The following is a 23082-nucleotide window of genomic DNA, read 5'->3' on the forward strand; positions in this document are numbered from 1 at the left end:
ATTCACAAATGTTTATGTTCTCTTAAGATTGATATGTAAGTTAAATCTTTTACTAAATGGATTTTACTTTTAGAAATTATTTTCAAGTACTTTTAATTCTGCTGCATTTATTTATTTTAATATATAATAGATATTTTAAGATAGCTCTTTAACATACTAGTATGTGAATGTTGTCTTTCAGATAGTTCTTCTAGCCCCTGCAGATATAGATCTTTATATACACACACACATACACACATAGCATATATAACGTACCTTACATTTTCTTTGTAAGCCATTAAATTACTTAAACCTTGAAATTTCATCAGCTTGTAGAGTAACTTAAAATGTTTCTGAAAGCCTGCAAGACTACCCAAATTCCAGATTACTGTTAAACATAAATTCCCCCCTTTTTTTTTTACTTTAAGACAGTTTATAAAAGCCTTTTGTACATCAAATTTGGAATATAAGTGAATATTGGATAGTTTTTAAAATGAACTTAAGATGACAGAGTAACAGATGACCAGTGTGTCAGTCCTATTTTGCCTGTCCTTCTTGTCACACACTGGTGGATATTTCTCCACTTTTGTTCCACTTTAATATAAAGCACACAGATGTTTCAGAACAAGACTTGACTTCTGACCTTGAGGCTATTAGGGTCAGGGTCCTCAGGGCCTGTGAAATTATCACAAGCTGAGCTAAAGTTTTTCTCCATCACAGGAAGTAACCAGTAAGTAAGAAGTTAAAAAGGAGCTTTGTCAGAGAGACAAGATGGTCTCAGTAAGGGTCAGCTTCTGTAGTCTGCTATCTCTGCAGGAGGTGCATGCATGGGAGGAGGAATATAATATAACCACTGGCACATCACATATCTGTCAGGCAACACCAGGACTGAGAAGTCTATTTAATGTAATGTACCTTGTTTAGGTTTTAAAATATTAGTGGCGATTATCTCAACTTCATAATATTTGCTACTTTTTGTGAAGTAACTTTAATGGGGGTATGTTATTAGGGGCATACACATGGTGGCAACTGAAGAAAAAGTGGTTCCTGACCTAATAAAACAGATTCCTCTAAGCAAATAACAATAACAATAACTAAAACCACTAATGAGTTATACATAAATTTTTGACAAAGCTTGATTAATACATTTAAGGCCATTATGTTTCTACTTAATTTCAAAAAGATTTTTAAAAGATAGCATAGTTAAAGAAACAACAAAACCATTGAAATATTTTTAAGCCTTTGCTTTTTTCCGAAAGCTGAATAATATTCTTTCCTATTTTCCCTGATATTCTTGGGGGAAAAGTCATGGTGTTTAAAATGTTGACAAATATTTATTCTCTTGGGATTTTTCAAAATTAGTGTAATGTATAAAATTATTTTTCATGGATTCAAATTTTAATATTAACTTTACAGAAAAGTGAATTGTGAACATCTTAAATTATGTTTTAGAATTTTGTCTCAGTGTACATTAAATCCTTTCAGTAAACTTTGACTTTTTTTGAATTGTCATAAAATTTTACTCCTGCTTGAAGGCTCTCTATGCACTCCCTCCCTCTCTCTTGCAATCGCTCTCTCTTCCATCCCCCTTCTTTTTGGAGCAGTCCTAGTTTGTAGTATCATGTTTGAATGCATGGAGTTTGTTTTTGTACCACTCTCATATTATCATATTTTAAAATGTATCTTGCCATTTAATTAAAGTAAAATTGTGAATAATTGTTAAAATTAAATGTGCTGCTAATAGATATCTGAAAATAAATTAGTTTTACATTTAGAGCACAAAATATTTGTAGGACTTTCATATTTTCCTAATTGTTGTTTTGAAAACTGAGAACATTTATGATTATACCCTATTTTAAATTGTTAAGTTTCTCCTGAAAAATACATTATAATTAAGAGGTTTATTTTCAAAACCAATGCTCATTTTATGGTAGTAAATCTTGGAACTTGATCAGACCTAACCTCATAAAAACAGTATACAGTTTACTAAAATAATGAGAAAAGTGATACTAAAAATATCCTTTTCACTGCATTTATAATGACATATGGTAACAACCCAAATTTCTAATTCTCTAAACTTTCTGTGATCCTTGTAAAAATAGACGTTAAGACAGCTCTGGTAGCAATTCCAGCATTCACTCATTAAAGACAAAAGGGAAGACAGGAAGAACTATCTATTTTATGAGTTGGCAATGAATTTTAAAAAGTAATGTATCTGTCCAATGTTATCTTTTCTGTGTATTGAAGTAGTTCCAATATACAAAGTTACAGTTATTAAACCTTCATTTACAAAGTCTTAAATTTCTGTTTTTAGAAATTCTGTGTTATATATGATAGAATTAGTAGTCATAACTAAAACGCATTTACCAAATTCATTCAGAAAGACATCTACAAATAATGAAGCTTACTTTTGCCTTATATTGTTAAAATTCAAACTCATTTTTGAAAATTTACTGTCATTAAAAACAATACAGTTTTAAGCTTTTCATCATCTCTTTCACTAGCCACTTTGATGAAGTGATTCCATTGCTTACATTGTTGGTCATTTCAAAGTGCTTTGCTCTTGTCTTTCTAGGTGATAGTTTGACAAAATCAAGCAACCTTAAAATTTTCTTTTATTTGGAAATAAGTTAGTTTTACTTGTCTCAATGCTCAGTTTCCCGTCTCAGCTCACCTTACCGTCCATGTTTGCAGTGCTCAATAAATCAATTTGCATTCAGATTTCTTTCTTTAGCCAAAGTGAGAGTGTTGATACATTTTTTTATGAAACACATTAAACAATTTTAGCAGATGTATTTCATTAGTTTATTGAATCATCTTAGCCGATATCAAATTATTATTATTTTTCTTATGGCTTTTATTTCCTTTTCCATATTATTAGTGATATGTTCACAACCACCACTAAAAACATCACTTAAAATGTGTGAAAACTGCTCCTTTTGAAAGTGTATCTCTACCCACTTTTGATTTTGGTTTTTCCATGCTTGTCAGCACTTGATTGGCACCTCACTTGCATGTGAATTAAGGAATGAAGGGAACGCTCTTTCCCTGCCATTGTTCCATGCTGGGCTCCCGAGCCTCCAGGCAGCCTAAGCTGACCTTCAGCAGCTGATAGAGGACTAGTTTTTGGACATAACTGTGGGAGGACACTCAAGCTCAGTCTACTCTGGGTCAGTCTTTTAAAAAAATCGCCTGAAGCATGATTTGGATTTACTCTGAAGAGAAAATGGAATGGGACTAAAAGTATTCAGTTTTACCTTGAGTGACATCAGCTAACTGTGACCTTAAAGAAGCATCAGTTACATTTTGTCTACAAAGAACAAATAAATTAGATATTGGTAGTATATCTGTACACTAGTATATAGATATTGGTAGTAATGTGATCAGTGGGAAAAGCTAAAAGTTGTGTGGGCTACTGGGAATCAAGTATTGAGGAAAGGGAGAATAAGTAAGGGATAAAACAAAGAAAAATTGAGCCATAATAGTATCAAGGTGATTCAGGCCAAAAATACTTCTTACAAACCTACTTTAAAATATTGGTAATACAGCAAAAATAAGTTGCCATTTGTAATATAACTTGAATTTCTGATTTGGTTGCCTACATGATACAAACAGCATGTTAATGTATGGGATGATTACAACTTGTGTGGAATGCTCTCTTAATTTTTGAGTTATTTTATAGGAAGATGGTTTAGTTTAGTTTCTATAACTATTTTCTATGCTCCTTAAAGAGAAGAATCGGAGGTTATATTATTTTTATCACCTCTATTCACTTTTATTTCATGCCTTGAATGTAGTGTAGATACTATCTTTTGATTGATTGTTGGTAACACTAATTTTAGGAGTTAGTTGCAAGAATCCAAGTGAGATCCAGTGAAGGGCTTTACCCACATAGAAGTAGTGAGAGTAAGCAAGCATTCGAGATGTTAAGGAGGAGATTCTCTATGGCTTAGTGACATTGGATCCAGACAGCTGAATGAAAAGAAAAAGGGCATAGTTTATCCTTCCCCCAAGCACACCATATCAAAGAGGATATAAAAGGAATCCAAGCACAACAGATAAATAATAATAAACAATGATTATGCCAATACGTAAGTATTTGGGAGAAATGTTTGCACATACTGTGTAGTTGATAATTGTGATTAATAATAAATGAATAAATGAGATATCAAGTCAGGGTTTTAAAAAGAAAAGGAGAGAATTATATATACAGATGTGATTTGTTAATAAACTTCACAGGAGTTTGACTTTTTTAACTTTTACTCACATAATTTTTAATAAGTATTAGGAGGACCACTGTTTGAAGGAATGACTCCACTTGTTCATTTTTATGTTAACTCCGCTCCTTTTGTCCCGTATCTAACCAGCCAACACATTTTGTCAGTTATTTCTCTCTGAAATATTGATCATGTCTTTTCTTCTCTCTGCCCACTGTTAATTTCATCATTTTACAACTATATCATTGTACTCTTCTACCCATTTCCTACTGGCTGTCTTTACTCTTTATTTCACACTATATAGCACACCATAGATAATATTATTTAAACACCCCTTTCATCATGCTATTCCTGAATCACATTGGCTCCAATTGTCTACTACATTATGCTTCCTCTCTGTAACTGTAAGATCCTCTGTATAATCTGATAATTTATTTCCAATTGTATTTTTTCCCAGTAGAATTCAATTCTAGTCTAATTTCCTTACTGCCATTGCCCCATCTCATTACACCTCCACCCCTGGCCTCCAAGCCCACTGTAGTAGAAGAACACAAACCTCAGAAGATGATCTGGGTTTGAATCCTAGTTCTGATACCTAAAAATTATGATAACTTGGGTCAGATCTCTTTTGTGTGTTGTCCTCCTCTGAAAGTACCCACATCACAGCAAAGTTTGAGGATTAAATTAGATAATTCCTGGTTTTGAGGAATTAAATCAGTGGTAGTTAAATATGAGTCCAAATGCGCACAGGAGGTGCTCATTTTCATTTTTGCCAATGCCATTTCCCCCTCCCAAGTGAAATAATTTCCCTCCTTACTAGATTTTTCACAAAGTATTCTCACTTAACTCCCCATTTTTCTGTAGTATTTATATGTTTCACAAATGAAAGCTTTAGTTTTGTTTTACAAATTAGTTTTGTTTTTATCTTTTTATCTCTGAGTCTTATCTTGCCCCAGTTACCTGGAACAATGTTCTTGTTCCACCACCCCTCCCCAAGTTTGGAAACAATATAAATTGCAATAACATGAGTAGGCTTAAATATTTGCAAAGTTAATTGATCTATATAGAGAGTTTGAGCACTAGCAATAACTCTTTTACTAAGTAAACTTAATCTTTCTTTGTACCCTCCATTGGAATATTGACTAATATGGGAATTCTGCCTAATCAATTCTTTCACATCAGACAGTATTACCTACCCTTTTTGTCCTGGTGTTAGTCTCTTATAGTCTTTTTTCTACTGGTGTCCTCAGCCCCTCAGCTGACTGAAAAGATTGCTTCTCTCTGACTCACTCTTCAAAGTATAGTCTTCTCAGTCAAAAAAGAAAACTATTAAACTAAGTTATAACTATATCCTCATAATGTTGTATAGCACTGTATGCAGTAAGTCTAGGAAGCTTTCCATTTCATCCCCAATTGAGTTTAATATTACCTTTTCTTTAATAATTAGCTTACCTATGCTTATTTCCTTTTTTTCACTTTAAAAAAATTTTGTGGTTAATTAACATTTATTGAGATATAAATAAGATTTATTAAGCTTTCTTGAGATATAATTCGCATGCCATAAAATTAATCTTTTAAAGTGTCCAATTCAGTGGCTTTTAGTATGCCCACAGAGTTGTACAACCATCACCACTAATTTTAGAACATTTTCATCTTCACAAAAGAAACTCAGTACCCATTAGCCATCACTCCCCATGTTTACAATCCTACCAGCAATGTATGAGAGTTCCGATTCTCTACAGCCTCACCAACACTTGTTTTTGTTTGTCTTTTTTATTTCTGCTATTCTAGTGGGGGTGAACTGGTATCACATTATGGTTTTTATTTGCATTTCTCTAATGGCTAATGATTTTGAACACCTTTTCATGTGCTTATTGGCCATTTATGTATTTTCTTTGGGAAAATGTCTTTTAAAATTTTTGTCCATTTTTTTGTGTTGTCATTGTATTGTTGAGTCCTAAGAGTTCTCTCTGTATTCTGATACAAGTCCCTTATCAGATACATGATTTGCAAATATTTTCTCCTATTCTGTGGGATAGCTTTTCACTTTCGTGATATCCTTTGAAGTACAGAAGTTTTTTATTTTGATGAAGTTGAATTCATCTAGTTTTTGTTTTCGTCACTTGAGTTGATTTTTGTACATTGTGTGAAGTGTGGTTCAACATAATTCTTTTAAATGCAGATATTCAGTTGTCTCAGCACCATTTGCTGAAAAGACTATTCTTTCCCCTTTGATTTGTCTTCTCATCTTTGACTGTAAATATGTAAGGATTTGCTTCTGGATTCTCAATTCTATTTCACTGATATATGTGTCTCTCCTTATACCAGTACCACACCGTCTTGATTATTGTAGCTTTGTAGTAAGTTTTGAAGTTGGGAAGTGTGGATTCTCCAACTTTGTTCTTCTTTTTGAAGATTGTTTTGGCTATTCTAGGTCTCTTGCATTTCCATATGAATTTTAGGATCAATTTGGGGAGTATGGCTATATTAATAATGCCTTCCATTCCATGAACATAGGCTTTCTTTCCATTTATTTAGATCTTTTTTCAAAAATGTTTTATTATTTTCAGTGTACAAGCCTTACACTTCTTTTGTTAAATTTATTCCTCAGTATTTTATTCTTTTCATGCTATTGTAAGTGAAATTATTTCTTAATTTCACTTTCAGATGGTTCACTGTTAGTGTAAAAATACAATTTTTATGTGTTGGTCTTATATTCTATAACCTTGCTGCACTCATTTATTAGTTCTGGTGTGTGTGTGTGTGTGTGTGTGTGTGTGTGTGTGTGTGAATTTCTTAGAATTTTTCTATGTTCAAGACCACTGAATAAAATTATTGAATAAAAATAATTTTACTTCTTTTCTGATCAAGATGCTTTGCTTTTCTTCTCTCTCCTTTTTTTCCCCCCTAATTGATCTGTCCAGTACAATGATGAATAGAAGTAGCTACAGTAAACATCCTTTTGTTCCTGGTCTTAAGAGGAAAGCATTCATTATTTCACCATTAAGTATGATGTTACTTGTGATTGTTTCCATTCTTGGTAGGTCATTTCCACTAAGGACCTTGTGTGCTTCTTAATGCTTATATCCCTCATTCACACCAAGATCAGGTTGCTCAAAAGTCTGACATGGAGAAAAATTTCACTAATCTTTAATAAGAATCTTTTCGTAGAAAAAGGATCCATATTACTCCATTAGAATTACCTTTTGAAGAGGCTTTTTCAGTATCCACATAAATGGGCTGCATCCAGGGCTTATTGCCCTACGACTGTGCAGCTGCAAGATTGGGCACTCTATCTGTTAATTCAACAGACTGCCTGGAAACAACTGGTAAATTAGCACAATACCATGTTAAGGAGAACCCCGAGAAATTGATATATTAATTTGTTAGATACAAATCTTTCTACAAGAAATACTTCCTTTTCATTGGTTTTACAAAGTATCTTAATGAGAGATTTTGCATTTTACTGCAGGTATGAGAGCATGATTAACTATTATAGACCTTTTATAAGGGGGATTGTAGAAAAACACATTTCAGTTAATAAAGAGGCTGTTTTTACTATACTTACAACATTATGATAATCACTTAATGTAAGCTCTTCCCCAAATAAGATTCCCAACCACAGTGACAGCTCTGGTTTGACACCACAAATTGAAAAGAGCTCTTAGAGGACAAAAATTTTGCAATCAAAACCATTTAACTTCTGTCTTAGATTTCAATCCTTATTTAATAATTTACTCAAATTAACTCAGGGAAGCCAGGTACACTCAGACTCAAAGCATACTAGATCCATGTTGGGATACAACTTGAGAGAACAAAGATAGAAGCCAGATCTGGGGAAAGGTCTCATTAGTAGAGTTTAGAATGGGTTCAAGAAGAGCTAATTTAGCTGGAGAGATTGGCTTTGGAGGGAGTAGCAGGTGAACCATCACTAGGTAAGCATCAATAGAGCATGGTGAACTCAGGCTTAAATTAAGAGGTATTATCTGGTTGCAGGGAACAGAAAATCAAAGCATTGGGTGATGAATGAGTAAATAGAATGTAGTCACTGGTTCTAAGAGTACCTCTTCTCTCCAACTATACCCTACATCACAGCATTATAGGGAAGGAAAAGGGGAAAAAAAGAACAGGACCCAGCACTGGGAAAAGGATAAACAAAGAAGGTTTAAGGCTTCAAACACTGGCTAGGGGGTTAGAAATGGAATCCTTTCCTGAGAAAGAAAGAGGTTATAGCAGTAGGCAAAAACATCAAAAGAATTATGAAATGATGAATCAAGACAGTAGTCCAATTTATGTGGCTTAGATCAGAATGGGATACAGTAGAATACTGCATTCTAAGGTTATTTAGGTACCCAGGGCTTATCTTTGGTGTACTGGTTGCCAGGTTTCTATGGCAATAAAGGAGATGAGGTCGGAAGAGCTATCATTTTTCCTGTTCTCATGGCTCTGAAATGATCACACTATGGGTGTAAAACCTTTTGTGCCCAGAGAAACAAAGTGATATTCTTCTAAGCTGCTGTGTTCTTAACTTTTAGAGTTGGAGACTTTTTTTTTTAATTATGTTATGTTAATCACCATACATTACATCATTAGTTTTTGATGTAGGGTTCCATGATTCATTGTTTGCGTATAACACCCAGTGCTCCATTCAGTACGTGCCCTCCTTAATACCCATCACCAGGCTAACCCATGCCCCCACCCCCCTCCCCTCTAGAACCCTCAGTTTGTTTCTCAGAGTCCATAGTCTCTCATGGTTCGTCTCTCCCTCGCACAGAGTTGGAGACTTTTAACCCATATACGTATGTCAGTTCTCTCTCTCGTCTTATTTTTGTTATTGGTTTTCAGCACCTTTTCAGTGAATAAATTTAGATCACAGTAAAGCCACCTGGATCTCATAAGTTTGACTTTATTGAAATTATTTCTTGGGTTTGAATATTTTGCCCTCCAAACAATAAATGGTTTAGAAAACTATTAAAGATATTAATTCATTTTTTCATTTGAACATCCCACTCTGGGGGAAATACTAGGAAAACAGATTAAAGCACATGATCCCTGGCCACAAGAAGGTTATAGTCTAAATAGGAAGCACATTTAAACAAACAGAGTAATATATAGTAAGATACTTGTGAAGTGAGGTTGTAGCCAAGATATTAACTTCCCCAAAATGAAGATCCATAACATAAATTTGTCTTGGTTAAGTATTAGGGAGGATTGTTTCTGTTAATAGATTGATATGATCTTTTTATCAGAAAATAAAAACTCTGTAATGCATTTGTACCCTTGTCTCCTATAAACCCAGAGCTTTGGTTAGTTTTTTATTTCATTAATTATCCTCATCCTTGATCTTTTATTGAGTGTCTTAATTCATAAATATATTTTGCTTTAAGTCATCTCAAAGTCCTTTTCTTAATTGGCAAAGAATAAATAACAAATTCATTATTTTCTCTGGTTCCTATTCTGCTAGCCTGGCTGGGCCTATAATAAGTATATACTCAATAAATGGTTTTTGATCCTGTATTTATATAGAGATAAGTTATCAAAAATAGATCTCAGATGGTGCTTCGTTGAGTCAGATGAAGAAAGTAAGGTCTGGGCATTCATTTTGAGCCACAAGATAGCACAAAACAGGGTGGACAAGAGAACAAAGTTGATTATTTAAGATGTAAAACAGGGACATTTAGAATCAGTATGCTTGAGTGTGTAGGAGGTATAGTCTGTGTCTTCAAAATTTTGTACACTTGGAAATTGGTCAGTGAATGAAGAAAAACAACTGAGAAGATATTGAAATCTCTACTCAAGGGAAGTAGCCAAACCTAACCCTAACCCCAAAACTAGTTATGTTTTCTCTGATTAAATTGAACAAATTAAATCTCATATTGTCTAGGAAAAAAAAAATTGCCTGTTTAAATATGTATTAGTGTATTCAGATTTCTTCTTAGTTTTCCATACCTTATTTGAATTTTTCTCATAAAGAAGTTTATTAAAAAGCATAAGAATACAATAAAAATTGCTATTTAATATTTCGGTGACAATTTTGTAATTGAGTCAAATGATTAAAAAGTGTTCTAATTTCTAATATACCTAGTTTATGCCTAATATCCATAAATCTTGACATCTAACTTCTAACATCTTATCTCCAAATTTCTTTGCTACATTAATCAGACATCTGGATCAAAAGGAAAACTTGGCATTTATCTTTCTAAAGGAGAGACACTGGCCAGAAAGATAAAGCACCTCAACTTTCTCCTACAGTAGAAATTCCCTATCTTGACTTCTTTCCAGTTATAAGATATCAAGGGACACTGTATAATTATAAATGTTGATTTTCTAAAAAATTCTAATAGCCTGTCTGCTAACAACAAAGAAACCTTGACTTTCTCAATAAAGTGGTGCCCTGTGAACAATTGTCATAAAATATGAGATCACTAGCCCCTATGCATTGCCTTTGTTGTATTACTGCCTAGTTTACCTCAGAAAAAATTCCTATTTCTAATGTCATTAATAGTGTAATAATAGTTCTTACCATTGTTACAGGCTGAGCCTTAAATTTTCAGTTTTGCAATTTTAGGATATCTATCTAAATATTAGACATATTTATGTTTATATTATGTCCAAATATTAAATGTGTAGTAATATATTAGCTTTCTTTAGCATATGATAAACCTTCACATCTGGTGACGCTTGCCTTTACTCCAACATCATACAATAGATTTTCAAGTAAAACGGATACCTTCAAATCTGACTGCTGTATTAGAGCCCTTTCTCACTCTACTAGAGCCCTGTCGTTGCTAGTATAGTAGAATCCATATAATCTGTCAGCCAGCCATGGGGACCCAAGACATGGTTGGGTCAAGAACAGTTCTAAGCAATTCATAGTGGTGTCTTTGAAAATGGACATTTTAAATAGAACTAGCATTTATGAATGTTTTACACATCAGAAGGCAGCAACAGCATCTTCCGGTTCATCATTAGCTTCATTAATACTTCAATGATACTTAGTGTGCACCAGGCACTGTCCTTACCATATACTTTATGTAAATATATTTTATCTCATTTAATCCTCATAAATCTTTGTGAGCTTCATACTGTTATCCCCATTTTACAGATGAGAACATTTTTTTTTTTTTAAAGATTTTTTATTTATTTGACAGAGCGAGATACACAGCGAGAGAGGGAACACAAGCAGGGGGAGTGGGAGAGGGAGAAGCAGGCCTCCTGCAGAGCAGGAAGCCCGATGCGGGGCTCGATCCCAGGACCCTGGGATCACGACCTGAGCCGAAGGCAGACGCTTAATGACTGAGCCACCCAGGTGCCGCCAGATGAGAATATTTAAATATATCTTTTCTTCCTTTGAAGGCAGACCTCTCATTTTGTTACCCTGGGTTTTGGTGTGTTTCTTCTCTCATCAAGTACCTATGCCAAATAAATGGTGTAATATACTGACTAGGTTGACTCTTATTCCTAAGACAACCTCCTGGTTTTTCATATATGTCAGGATTCAGGTCTACATTTCTCTGTTGAAGTACATGATGATTTAGTTTTTATTCTGTACCCTATTTACTGTTTATTCTTTCTGGGCCTTCCATGCAGACTTTCAATTTTAATCAATTCTTAATTACCCAAACTAATGAAGTGGAAAGAAGGTGTCGAAATTTTAAAATAACAGGCAATCCCCAAATCATTTATATTTAAATTTTGAATATGTTTTTGATGTGGTGCTCTGGAAATTCAGTTTAAGCTGAAAAATTGAAAACATTTTATGCAGATCTGGAAAGCAGATGAATTTCCTTGGCCAAGCCCCTGGTTGGCTCTTCTTTTTTTTTTTTTAAGATTTTATTTATTTATTTGACAGTGAGAGACACACAGCGAGAGAGGGAACACAAGCAGGGGGAGTGGGAGAGGGAGAAGCAGGCTTCCTGCAGAGTAGGGAGCCCGATGTGGGGCTCGATCCCAGGACCCTGGGATCATGACCTGAGCTGAAGACAGACGCTTAATGACTGAGCCACCCAGGCGGCCCTGGTTGGCTCTTCTTTGCAGCTCATTCCATGCTGGAAATAGACAGCTATCTTCTAATACCAACTAAATAGACTTGACTTTTCAAGTTTCACTGGAACAATCTCTGCTATCAGTGTTTGCTCCTTTGCCTTATCCATATCTGTAAGCTACACCTGGAAGTAATAGCTTTTATAACATAGCAGCTACCAAGTACCAGACATTGTTTTAAGTGCTTTGTATATATTAACGCATGCAATCCTTAAAACAACCCCATGATGTAGGTATTAATATTATTCTCAGTTACATATGAGGACACTGAGGCACCAAAATGTTAAGTACTAAGATCACACAACCAGTAAGTGATGGAGCCAGAACTTAAACTTAAGTTTTCTGGCTCCAAAGTCCGTGCTTATAACCATTATGCATACTGCCCCTCAGAAGAGAGCACTAGTTTAGGATGCTACTGAATGTGGTCATTAAACATTGTTTTAGCAAGGCATTTTACAACTTACATTTAACTCTTTTAGGTAGGTACATTAACCCTGTTGTACAGATGAAAGACAGGGAAAGGTTGAGGAACTTGTCCAAGGTTGCATAAGAGCCAAAATTGAAATCCAATTTGAAATCCAACTTGAAATCAAAATCCAATGTGAGAGTTAATGAATTTACCCAAGAAGCAGTCTCCCCTCTGATGGGTTTTTGAAAAAACTGCATGAGATAAATTTATGTTAAAATTGGGTATTTTGGGGGGCACCTGGGTGGCTCAGTCATTGAGCATCTGCCTTCGGCTCAGGTCGTGATTCCAGGGTCCTGGGATTGAGCCCCACATCGGGCTCCCTGCTCCGCGGGAGGCCTGCTTCTCCCTCTCCCATTCCCCCTGCTTGTACTCCCTCTCTTGCTGTGTCTCTCTCTGTCAAATAAATAAATAAAATCTTAAAAAAAAAAAAAATTGGGTATTTTTTAGGGGTGCCTGGGTGGCACATTCAGTTAAGTGTCGGACTCTGATGTCGTGATCTCAGGATCATGAGATCGAGCCCTGTGTCCCGCTCTATGTTCAGCACGGAATCTGCTTAAGTTTCTCTCTCCCTCGCCCTCTGCCCCTCCCCACCTGCACTAGCTCATGCGTGCGCTCTCTTTCTGTCTGTAAAATAAATAAATCAATCTTTAAAATAGGATATTTTTAATTAATGAGGGAACTTTCCATTCAAAAAAATTCTACATTTATAAGTGTAAAGTACAAAATTCTTTAGCAAACTGAATATCATACCTAACATACTTTTTAAACTAAGAATATGCTTTTAAAAGCAAAACATCACGTATTGTGCAGATTTAGATCAGGAAGGGTAGAATTTCGTTATTCGTTGCCTATCACAATGTCAACTCTATCAAATATTAGTTGGTAGTATTCCAAAATTGTTTTTCTTTTTTTTCCTACGTGTTAGAGAAAATATAGCAATTTAAATATTGTAACAAAAAGTGAAATCATAGTTGCTTCATCCTTTGAATTTTACTTACTGTAAATTGGAGTTTACATTTCACTATGAATACCAGACTACTCAACATTCTTATATTCATAATTAAAATTGGAAAAAGGGAACATTTAAGTCCCTATAACTAACCTGCTACTTCATTCCTTTCTGGTTTATTATAAGCACTTCATCTGATATCTAATACTTGAAAAGCTATAAAACGGTATTATAGTGCTTTGATTTTATATCTCCATCCTTGCTCCATGTAAATAGTAAAGTTTTTATAAAGCTTTAAGTCTAAGTAAAGAGGATCAAACAAATGAATGACATATTTACTTATGCCTTAGGAAAAAAAATCTTACTAGACTAAATTGAAACTTAAAATCTTACCAATGTAGAAAGCACTAGAAATGTGAAAACTAAAAAGTAAGCTTTGTTTATCCTGCATAGTCTCATATTTCTCTTCATTGGCTAAATAAACGAGTGTTTTAAGATATCTGTGTCCTTTCAACAGCTAAATAAACAGCTCTACCTAGGGAACTTTATATTAGATGTCAGATTTTCATATTTTATATAGAGTTTTGCTAAGGAAAGTTTATATATCAGTAACTAAAGGAAAAATAATATATTTTATTTTTAATATTGGAAGTATTTGCTACACACCTTTTACAGAATGCATCTGCAGCTGTTTTCAAATTTAAATTTCCAAAGTAAATGTAGTAACAGATATTTACAGATATTTTTTCTTCATTTTGTAGTATCTTTATTATTGTTTCTGACATTATAATTCTTATTTAAAATATGATTTTGACTTCTTTTAGGTTATGAAGGGCTTTTTTAAAATGTGAAATTCCTAAGGAGAAACAGTAGGTTTAAAAACAAATGAAAATATTTAGGAAATAATTTTGCATTCAAGTACTTCCTTGAACACCTGATAATCGAGCATTTTTGATGTAGCCTTATACAGCATCTGACTTGCCTTCAACACCGTTTAACAGGGATAGAGCTTTGTGTACTAACTTTGTGTACTAAGTAGCTCTTGAGCTTATTATGCATTCTAATCAGATTTTAGAGTGGTTTTTGGAGATACAGATTTTAACTTTAAAAGAAAAACTGCTCCTATATCAATAGGTTAACCCCTATAGAGAATAATCTTTGGTGACTGAGAATGATGACTATAATTTTATATCTTGAATTATTTTTCCTACAACATTTTCATTTATTCCTTGTTCAAGAACTACCTAAGACAGTGTCTGCTTTTTTTTTAAGGTTTTCATTTCCTGTTCATGAATACAAACATACTAAAAATTTAACCTTCTGAAACATCAGCAAAATTCAGCTATGCCAAGAAATTTTAAGAAATCAGAATTTTATTTGCACACTCTCAAAAGTAATGCTGAGTGTTTCTCCCATGATGTTTTCTTCCTCTTTGCTGCACTCTAGATCCCAGAAAGAGTTTTTAACCAGCTATTAAAAATAACCCATTTTGAGAATTCACGGGAAGTGTGAGGTATTCATCAGTATATATTTGCTGTCTGAAGCTGATATAGCTGTAAGGTTTTTTAGATCCAATTGATCTATTGCGCATGTTCCCTCCCTAGGTTGCAGGACGTGCTTCTATTTGCATAAGGCCCTGGGCAAGGTTCTTTCTTGCATTGATTGGCCTGTCCAAGGCAGCCTGATGTGTTCTTGCATTGATCACTTTGTCTTTTCTTAGAAGACAGTGTTACACTGAGTTCATCTCAAACATTCTAGGGAGAAGGTAAAACTTTACTGCAGATGTCTCAATTTTATTCAGATGTTCCTTTGAGTATAGGCCCTTTTTGCAAGGATAAGTATCTCTTTTTTTTCTTAACTAATTTGGATGTCTCTGCAGTTCGAGTGCACTGTAGACTAGATTATATTTGAAAAAGCTACGTTAAAGAAAATTGCCAGAGTATATGCCATTTATCTTGTGCTATTTTTGTTTTTAAAACAGTGCATCTTGCTTCCAGCTTAAAACCATTTTCTTTAAAGATGATCTCTTAAACCTAGGCATAAACTAAAATTTACTGGTGTTGTGATAGGTTACCACTTATCTTTACTAGTTTTATAGATTCCTTAGTTTCAGTGAGACATGCATTGCTTTGTGTGTTTAAGAAAATAAGGAGTTTTATTAGTTTCACGGTGAAACAGTGGTCCAGAATGACTTGCCTGTTACTATTCATCATTATTAGTAAGTAATGTTAATGTGAATGGTATGTCAAATATGGAAATTAGTAAGCAGCTACATATCAATATTAACTATGTAAACTTTATTTCATTCTATCATAACTTTTGTGGTAGTGTGTTATTTGGTGATAATGGAAACCTGAGTTTAAGAATTAAGTCTTCCACCAAATCTATGAGAAATTGAGCAATGAATGTTTTGCAGTTTAGCCCTCTTTATTGGCTAGTCCTTAAATCAACATTTATATTGTCTGCCAAAGAACATATTTGCCTACACAGCTAATTATCAAGAAAATGCCCATTACCCCCAACCTATATACTACATCTTTAGTGAGGAACTGGTGAGACGAACGTAGGCTTCTGTCAAGATGCAGGGCAATATCCTCCTCCCGACCAGCTTGCTGTTTGATCAAAGCCTCTGTGAATTTATGAGAAGGTATACTTTTGGCAAAGATTTAGAAATGTGTCATGGCTGAATTTGATTATTGTGCTGTTGGTAATTAAACTCTGCTACGACAATTCCTTAATGGTTTCAGAAAGCATACTTAGTAACACTTACTACAAATCAGGACATTTTCATATACACTGTTTTATCTTCATTAAACAGGTCACCATTTCTGAATATTGTTAAAGTATAGAAAATAAATGTCACAGAAAAACATTGCGTCAATTCTGTCACTCAGTGGTGTCACTGTGGCATCCCTCAGTATATCACAAGACACAGAAACCTTCTTCTACTTTAATAATTCTGTTTTGTAAAATTTGATAGGAAAATATTAGAGATCACATTTCTTTTATTTGCGTCAGAATGCTAGAATTCATGCTTTAAAATTAAACCTGGAATGAAGTCAAAGCTTATTATACAAGGGCAATAAACATGTCAGGTTTTTAGATAATGTCATTTGCTGTTTTAAAGGTGTCTGTAAAAGCTATAGCATTAATGAGATATATACATGAGTTAGATGAAATCTTTTCATCAAGTGAAAATGTCAGTAAACAATTATTATTAATTTAAATAACATGTATTAGAAAACAGGGCCTCATATTGGAAAAAATAGTTTTGGGGGTGATTGAAGCTTAAATTAAATTAGAATTTGTTAAGTTGTTAATCATTTGTATATATGTTCATATAAATAAGAAAAAAGTATTCATAGAGTAGTGATGTAATTTTTTCTTAAGTTTAAATAGAAGTTTGGTAGTTTGGGAAAATAACTGAAAATACCAATGGAAAAGTCATATGAAAGTATTGAAATGAAAAACCTCTTTAGATACTTAAAAACAGCTCTTCAAAACTGAATCCACTCTATGAAAACATGGATATTACCTTGCAACTTTTGTTCAGTGCGTTTCAACTTTGTGCAAGTATAGCTTTCTGAAATGGAATTGTATAGTGTTTGCACATTTTTTTCCAGCTAAAATGAAACGTACATCATCTTGCATAATTTACTTGTCTCTGGTGGTTAAATTTGCATATCTGAATGAGTAAGTATATATCTTAAGCTCCTGCTAGATGTAAAATAATCTCATGAGTGGAGGAGAGCTCTTTTACCTCAGAAGTCAGAGGAGTCTATATTTCACAGCAACCCATGATCAAACAAGCTAATTCAGATGCCGGAAAGTGCTTTTGCTTAGCTGTGTGGAAGAACCATTGACTGCATACAACCAACAAGTGTATGGGCTACAGGAGATGCATTGAAAACCCCTTATAGGACTGAATGACAACTCCAAATACAAGTGACCATGTGCAACTATAAATAGCTATAAATATACACTTCAGCTGGCCAGATTTTCTGCTATATAATTCAGTCACAATTGTTGTATTTCTCCTCCAGATTTACCACATAATCAGCTGCTTGGATGGACCCACATTAGAGAAATATAATTCAGTATTTGGTGGGGAAAAAAAGAACTTGGCCCCTGTGCAATTCTATTAAGATGTTGTATCATGCCCACTCTTTTTATTACTGCTCAGGTACTACTCAGGACCTCAGACTTAGAAGAGTCCTCCAGACTTTCCCGCACAGGGATATTAAGGCTGAGTATGAAATATGTTATCTGTGCTCAGTCTCTTTGTAAGACATATCTGAGGAAACTTGGCTGGGAGGGGGATAGGGTGGGCTTTGTTGTCAGGTGCTGGGAAACATAAAGATGGTGAAATAGCTGGTAAAAAGTTGTCCACTGAAATCCATTACTTTTTCCCATATCTAATGAAGAAGCAAGAAATTGCTAAAAAGCTTTCAAGCTTAATGGGTTTTCAAATACAGGAATAATTATTTTTAAATCATAGAAGGAAGGATACACTGATTTCAGCCCTCTTCTCATTATTTCCCTTTGACAAAGGATCATATATTTATTGATCATTTCTAGAAGTTACCATATTTCCAGTGTAGCATATTGTAAGTCTGAGAATTTCTAATAACACCATGGTGACTTAGTAGTAAAAATTATTAATCATTAACTTTGTATTAAAAATGTATCTCTTCATAAAATCTCAAAAAGGAGTTTTTTGTTTGTTTAATGAAATAAAATTTGATCTCTCATCTTTAAGGATATGCTTGTAAATTTCCTATCACTGTCTGTGATACTATATATAGCACCCTGGTTGCTTAAAAACTTAAATTTTAATTATAACTATGATTTTTAACTCACAATAGTATATGTAAAAGTTCTAAATTTTTCAAGATATAATTAAATATAAAAATCATGAAGATATACTGTTTTAGCAAAAATGTTACTTTTCTGACAATAAAGCAAATAAATAAGAGGTTATATAATTTCTGAGTAAAATAATAGTCTACTACCTTTCTCTTACTTTTCCTCACTCCTGCCCCAAGATAGTATTTTAAAAAACAATATTTATTGGTTAATAAGCAAGTACTGATCACTATTGGTAAATATAACCAGCTGTAAATATTTAAAATATCTCTGTGGCTAAAGAAATAATGTCAAAGACTAATATTTGCTTTTTGCTGTATTTGTTCTTTCTAACTTTTAGTAATATTGAATCATTCCTGAAAATATAGTAGTTTTGCTTTATCATCCTGAAGAAAATGTTTTCAGTGTAATGAGAGTTATTGATTAAAAATGTATTATGGTCAGTTATTTGATACATATTTATGATTGTTTAAGTATGTGGAAGCACTTAATAATCTTTGTGATATCATATGCATGAAGAGGTAGTTACATGTTAGTTACTTGAATGTTAAGGAAATGTTACATATGTTAAGGAAATGCCTTCCTTTGAAATTATTTATCTCTTATACTCTTTTTCTGCCTCTAACCACTTTATAAGAATCTAGTTGTTTGGAACACATATGCAAAAGAAAATCTGTATTTGAACCTTCTTAATGTAGGCTTTAGAAAGTTAAAGCTAAAAGCTCACATTGTGAAAATTTATTTTTGTTGGTGTCTGTGTACATATACTTTCAAACTCTTTTATCTGAGATGTTCTAGAAAGGAATCAAATGTAATCATGGTCATGTTAATGCTGATACTAGAATACATGGATTACAAACCTTTTCCATTTCTTTTAACCTTGTAGGAATAATAATAGCTCCTACTCACCATTTCTATCCAGCTGTGTGTGAACCTAGCTTCAGTCTTCATACTCCTAACCCAGCATCTTTTTCATGCAACAGGCATGGTCCTGTTTACCTTACCCTTTTTCTACAACACAGAAAACCTGGCCCGGACATTTACTCATACATCCCCCAAATCTACACTTACAGAAATGTTCTAGGTTAAGTCTAAAAAATTCTTAATTTTTACCTCTGAGAATGGAAGGTTTTCTTAATGGTGTTCCATTATCTCTTAGCTTTTAGAACTTATCCCTCTCTTTTTCTTGGATCTTTTGGGAAGTCATGTAGGTCAGTGGTAGGGTGGGGTTGGAAATCTCATATCACTTTGTGCCTACATTAATAACGAATAATTGCCAAATATCTTATAGGGAAATTAAAGATGAAACTGCAAATATCCATGAAAACAAAAATTTGTAAAAGAGATAAAAGAACACAACTACTTCCTATAAATAATGTTTGCCTATTGAAGACTTCCAGGAAAGTACTTGATGTTTAGTGCTAATTGCAATAGCATTTTGTACAGCTGTTCTGCAAAGTAAAAAATCAGACCTCTCCCCTCACAATTATACAACTTTGGTTTTTCACTATCACATCTAAGCAGGTACCTGTTTTTACTGATTTAGGATAAAATTCCATTTCCTATGGAAATTTTAATGAGAACTCATACTTTTTGATGTAACAAAATAGGTATTAATACAATTAAATTGAACATAAATATGTCCATCTGCTTTAATATCCTTAACATTACTTAAATACTGTGACGAACAAAAAAGGTTGTTGTTGTTCTTTAATTTTACCCTAGATTTTAACAGCCCTGCCAAAGTTAAACTTCTAAAAAAAACTCAACTGTAGGCATTTTGCAACTTTTTTCTAAATTTAAATAGTTGAAGTGTCAAGCTTCCGCTTTAACCAGAAGTTATAGTAAAAGTCCTAAATACCTATCGCCTTTTAACTATCATTTGAACCTTGTGTTTATGCATACTAAACTATTGCGTTTGCACCTTCCTCATTTTAAAGATGTAGCAATTTAAACGCACATTGGAATCTTTTCATAAAAGCCTAATTATGTTCCTTGCTCTTAAAACTGCAAACTGGTAGTATATGCATTACTGGTTTATGTGGGAAAGTAGTTGACAAATGATTTCCTATATAAATGCATGTTTTAAATAGCCTTGAACTCTTTTTTTTGCCTTGTACTTTTATGCAAGTAAAATCAAGCAATTGTTTTTTATTAATTTGTTTTTCGTTAGTGATTTCTTTGTCCTATATACCTAGTCCTCTGGCCTTTTTTTGTTTGTTTGTTTATCATTTTTATTTGTATGGGTGTTTTCTTTTACATTGTTTTTGTTTGTTTGCTTTCATTTATGGGTTCAATACCAAAAATTGCTATTAATAAACTAGTGACCTAGACAGTATTTTGTAGAAAGAGAAGCTAAGTTTACCTTTTTTGCCATCTGTATCACTCTGTAGATGTCTCATTGATCTTTTAAAAATAACTTTTTTCTCATAGATTATATTCAGAAAAATTATTACTCAGCTTCAATTCCGTACAGTAGGTGTAATATTTTTAAAATTTTAATTTTGTGTGTTGCCTTTTCTTCTAAAGACAAATATATATTTTATCTATTTGTATTTCAAATTTTAGGATCCAGTATTCAGAACATGCACAGTATAAGTTAGACCATTTTTAAAATCAGTCTCTAATATAGGCTAAATATGCTAACCTTCGATTACCAGCAAAAAAGAGAAAAATGTTTAAACACTCATTACAGGTTTAATTACAATTTCGGATGGGTTTTCGGACTCCATTCTGGCCATTCCACTTTAGCCATTCAGGCCATGCTGCCCGTATTGTGTATTCAGCAGTTCCTATTAGACGTCTTCACAGTGACTGATTCTGCTGGGCTTGCTGACACCCGCTTCATGCATGGCCTGCTGTGCTGGGTGGAATATTTTTTCTGGGCTGCCTGGAACATTAAAGACATCTTGGCCATGTCAGTCTGTGTACAGTGTGTGTGTATGTGTGTGTATGTGTGTGTGTGTTCATGTGAGTATGCATTCCTGAGCAAATCAGTATTAAATAAATGATTATGTGGTGTAATTTTATACACATGTAAAATTTAAAATTTGATTAACAATGGATTTATAATTTATTACTGCATATATTTTTAATAATTTTAGTTCAGTCAATGTTAGCAAGTTTCCTTTAGCTTTTATTGTCTGTGGTTATTGACACTAGGGGGCACTGCTTATCCTCAGTTGCATCTTTCTTCAGGAAATGAGTAAAAATACTCAGCTGATTTCTGTGCTCCTACTTTAATTAACAATTGAATTTAGAGAACTCTCGGCTATTTAATTATTTTTATTTTGGTTTTATTTCTAATGCCTATATGTAGTGCTAACAAAGGGGGAGGAGCTATTGGTTCTCACAAACAAATACAGTATCCAGTGCCCCATACAGTAACTTTTTTCCCCCCATTGGAAATGTCGTTCTTGGCAAAACCAGAAGGGCAAGTTTGCCCAGTGATGAGGTTTAGATCCCTTGCCAGCTGTGCTTCTAGCCAGCAAGTGTGATGAACAGCTTCAGAAATCAAGTGAGAGAAAGCATTCAAGAGTTAGTGTGATTCATTTGGATAAAGGTCAAGAGAAAGATAAGCAAAGCGTAAGAATGAAGAGCACAAAAAGCAATAATTTGTACCTTTTTGCTTATAGAATTTCACTGATCCTATTTGTAATTTTTAAGCACATACTTAGTTCAAAAGTGACCTACAGTTCTTCTAAAGTATTTTAAACACTGTATTTAATCTTGTATTTTAGCTGATCACTTAAAAATGAGTAAAGTGGATTCGTGACTATTCATAATTATATTTATAGATTAGAACTGTGGCTACTAGTTGATAATCAAATGACAACACAATTAACTAAACTTTTTCAATTAGCAATTACCATTTGATCTTCCTAAAAATTTAAAGGTTTGTTCTATTCATTTTTTAGAATCTTATGTCTATTCTAAACCTAAAATACTCATGTTTCACACTAAGGAACTACCTGTAACCTCTAAGGACATTAATGAGTTTGTTCTATTCTTAAAATAAAACTCTCTCTCCCGCCTCCTTCCTCCTGCAGTCCCCCTATCCAAAGGTGGAAAGCAATCAGTGGCCTATAGAATAAAGAAAACTATTTTTCTCTGTTCTCCTAATTAATCAGATCCATGAGAGAACTGGTAAAATTTCATATTCTTCTCCTCTATAGTTGTAGCGAGCCATACATTATATATAAGAAAACATGCAGTTAGGTCATGCCCTGGTTTTATTAGCTAAAGATACTGATTTTTAACATGAGTAATTAGAAATAAAGTATTTATACAGATTTTAAAGTTTTCCTGGCATACATTTTACATCCGGACCACAAAGGGACAAAAATATTGCTAATATAGTGAAGCTTGGTCTGAATACCATTAAAATACCTGAGCATAAACAGATGGGCAGTTTTAAATAAAATTTATAAAATGCCTTTGCTTTGTGGCATTCCATATTGGGTTCTACTACATGGGTATTATAACGAGAAATTATTTAAAATTTTTCGAAGAGAAATGGATATGTGCATTATCATGGTTGATTTTTTTCCTTTTCTAGT

General features: G+C 33.5%; 1 protein-coding gene across 8 annotated transcripts in view; it reads left to right on the top strand.

Moving 5' to 3' along the window:
* The window catches only part of ARB2A (ARB2 cotranscriptional regulator A), a 405509-nt gene that overhangs the window by 220231 nt on the left and 162196 nt on the right, over positions 1-23082 (top strand). The gene's annotated exons all lie outside the window — the stretch shown is intronic.

Source organism: Halichoerus grypus, chromosome 2, assembly GCF_964656455.1.
Source record: "Halichoerus grypus chromosome 2, mHalGry1.hap1.1, whole genome shotgun sequence".
In the NCBI taxonomy this organism is placed as follows: Eukaryota; Metazoa; Chordata; class Mammalia; order Carnivora; family Phocidae; genus Halichoerus; species Halichoerus grypus.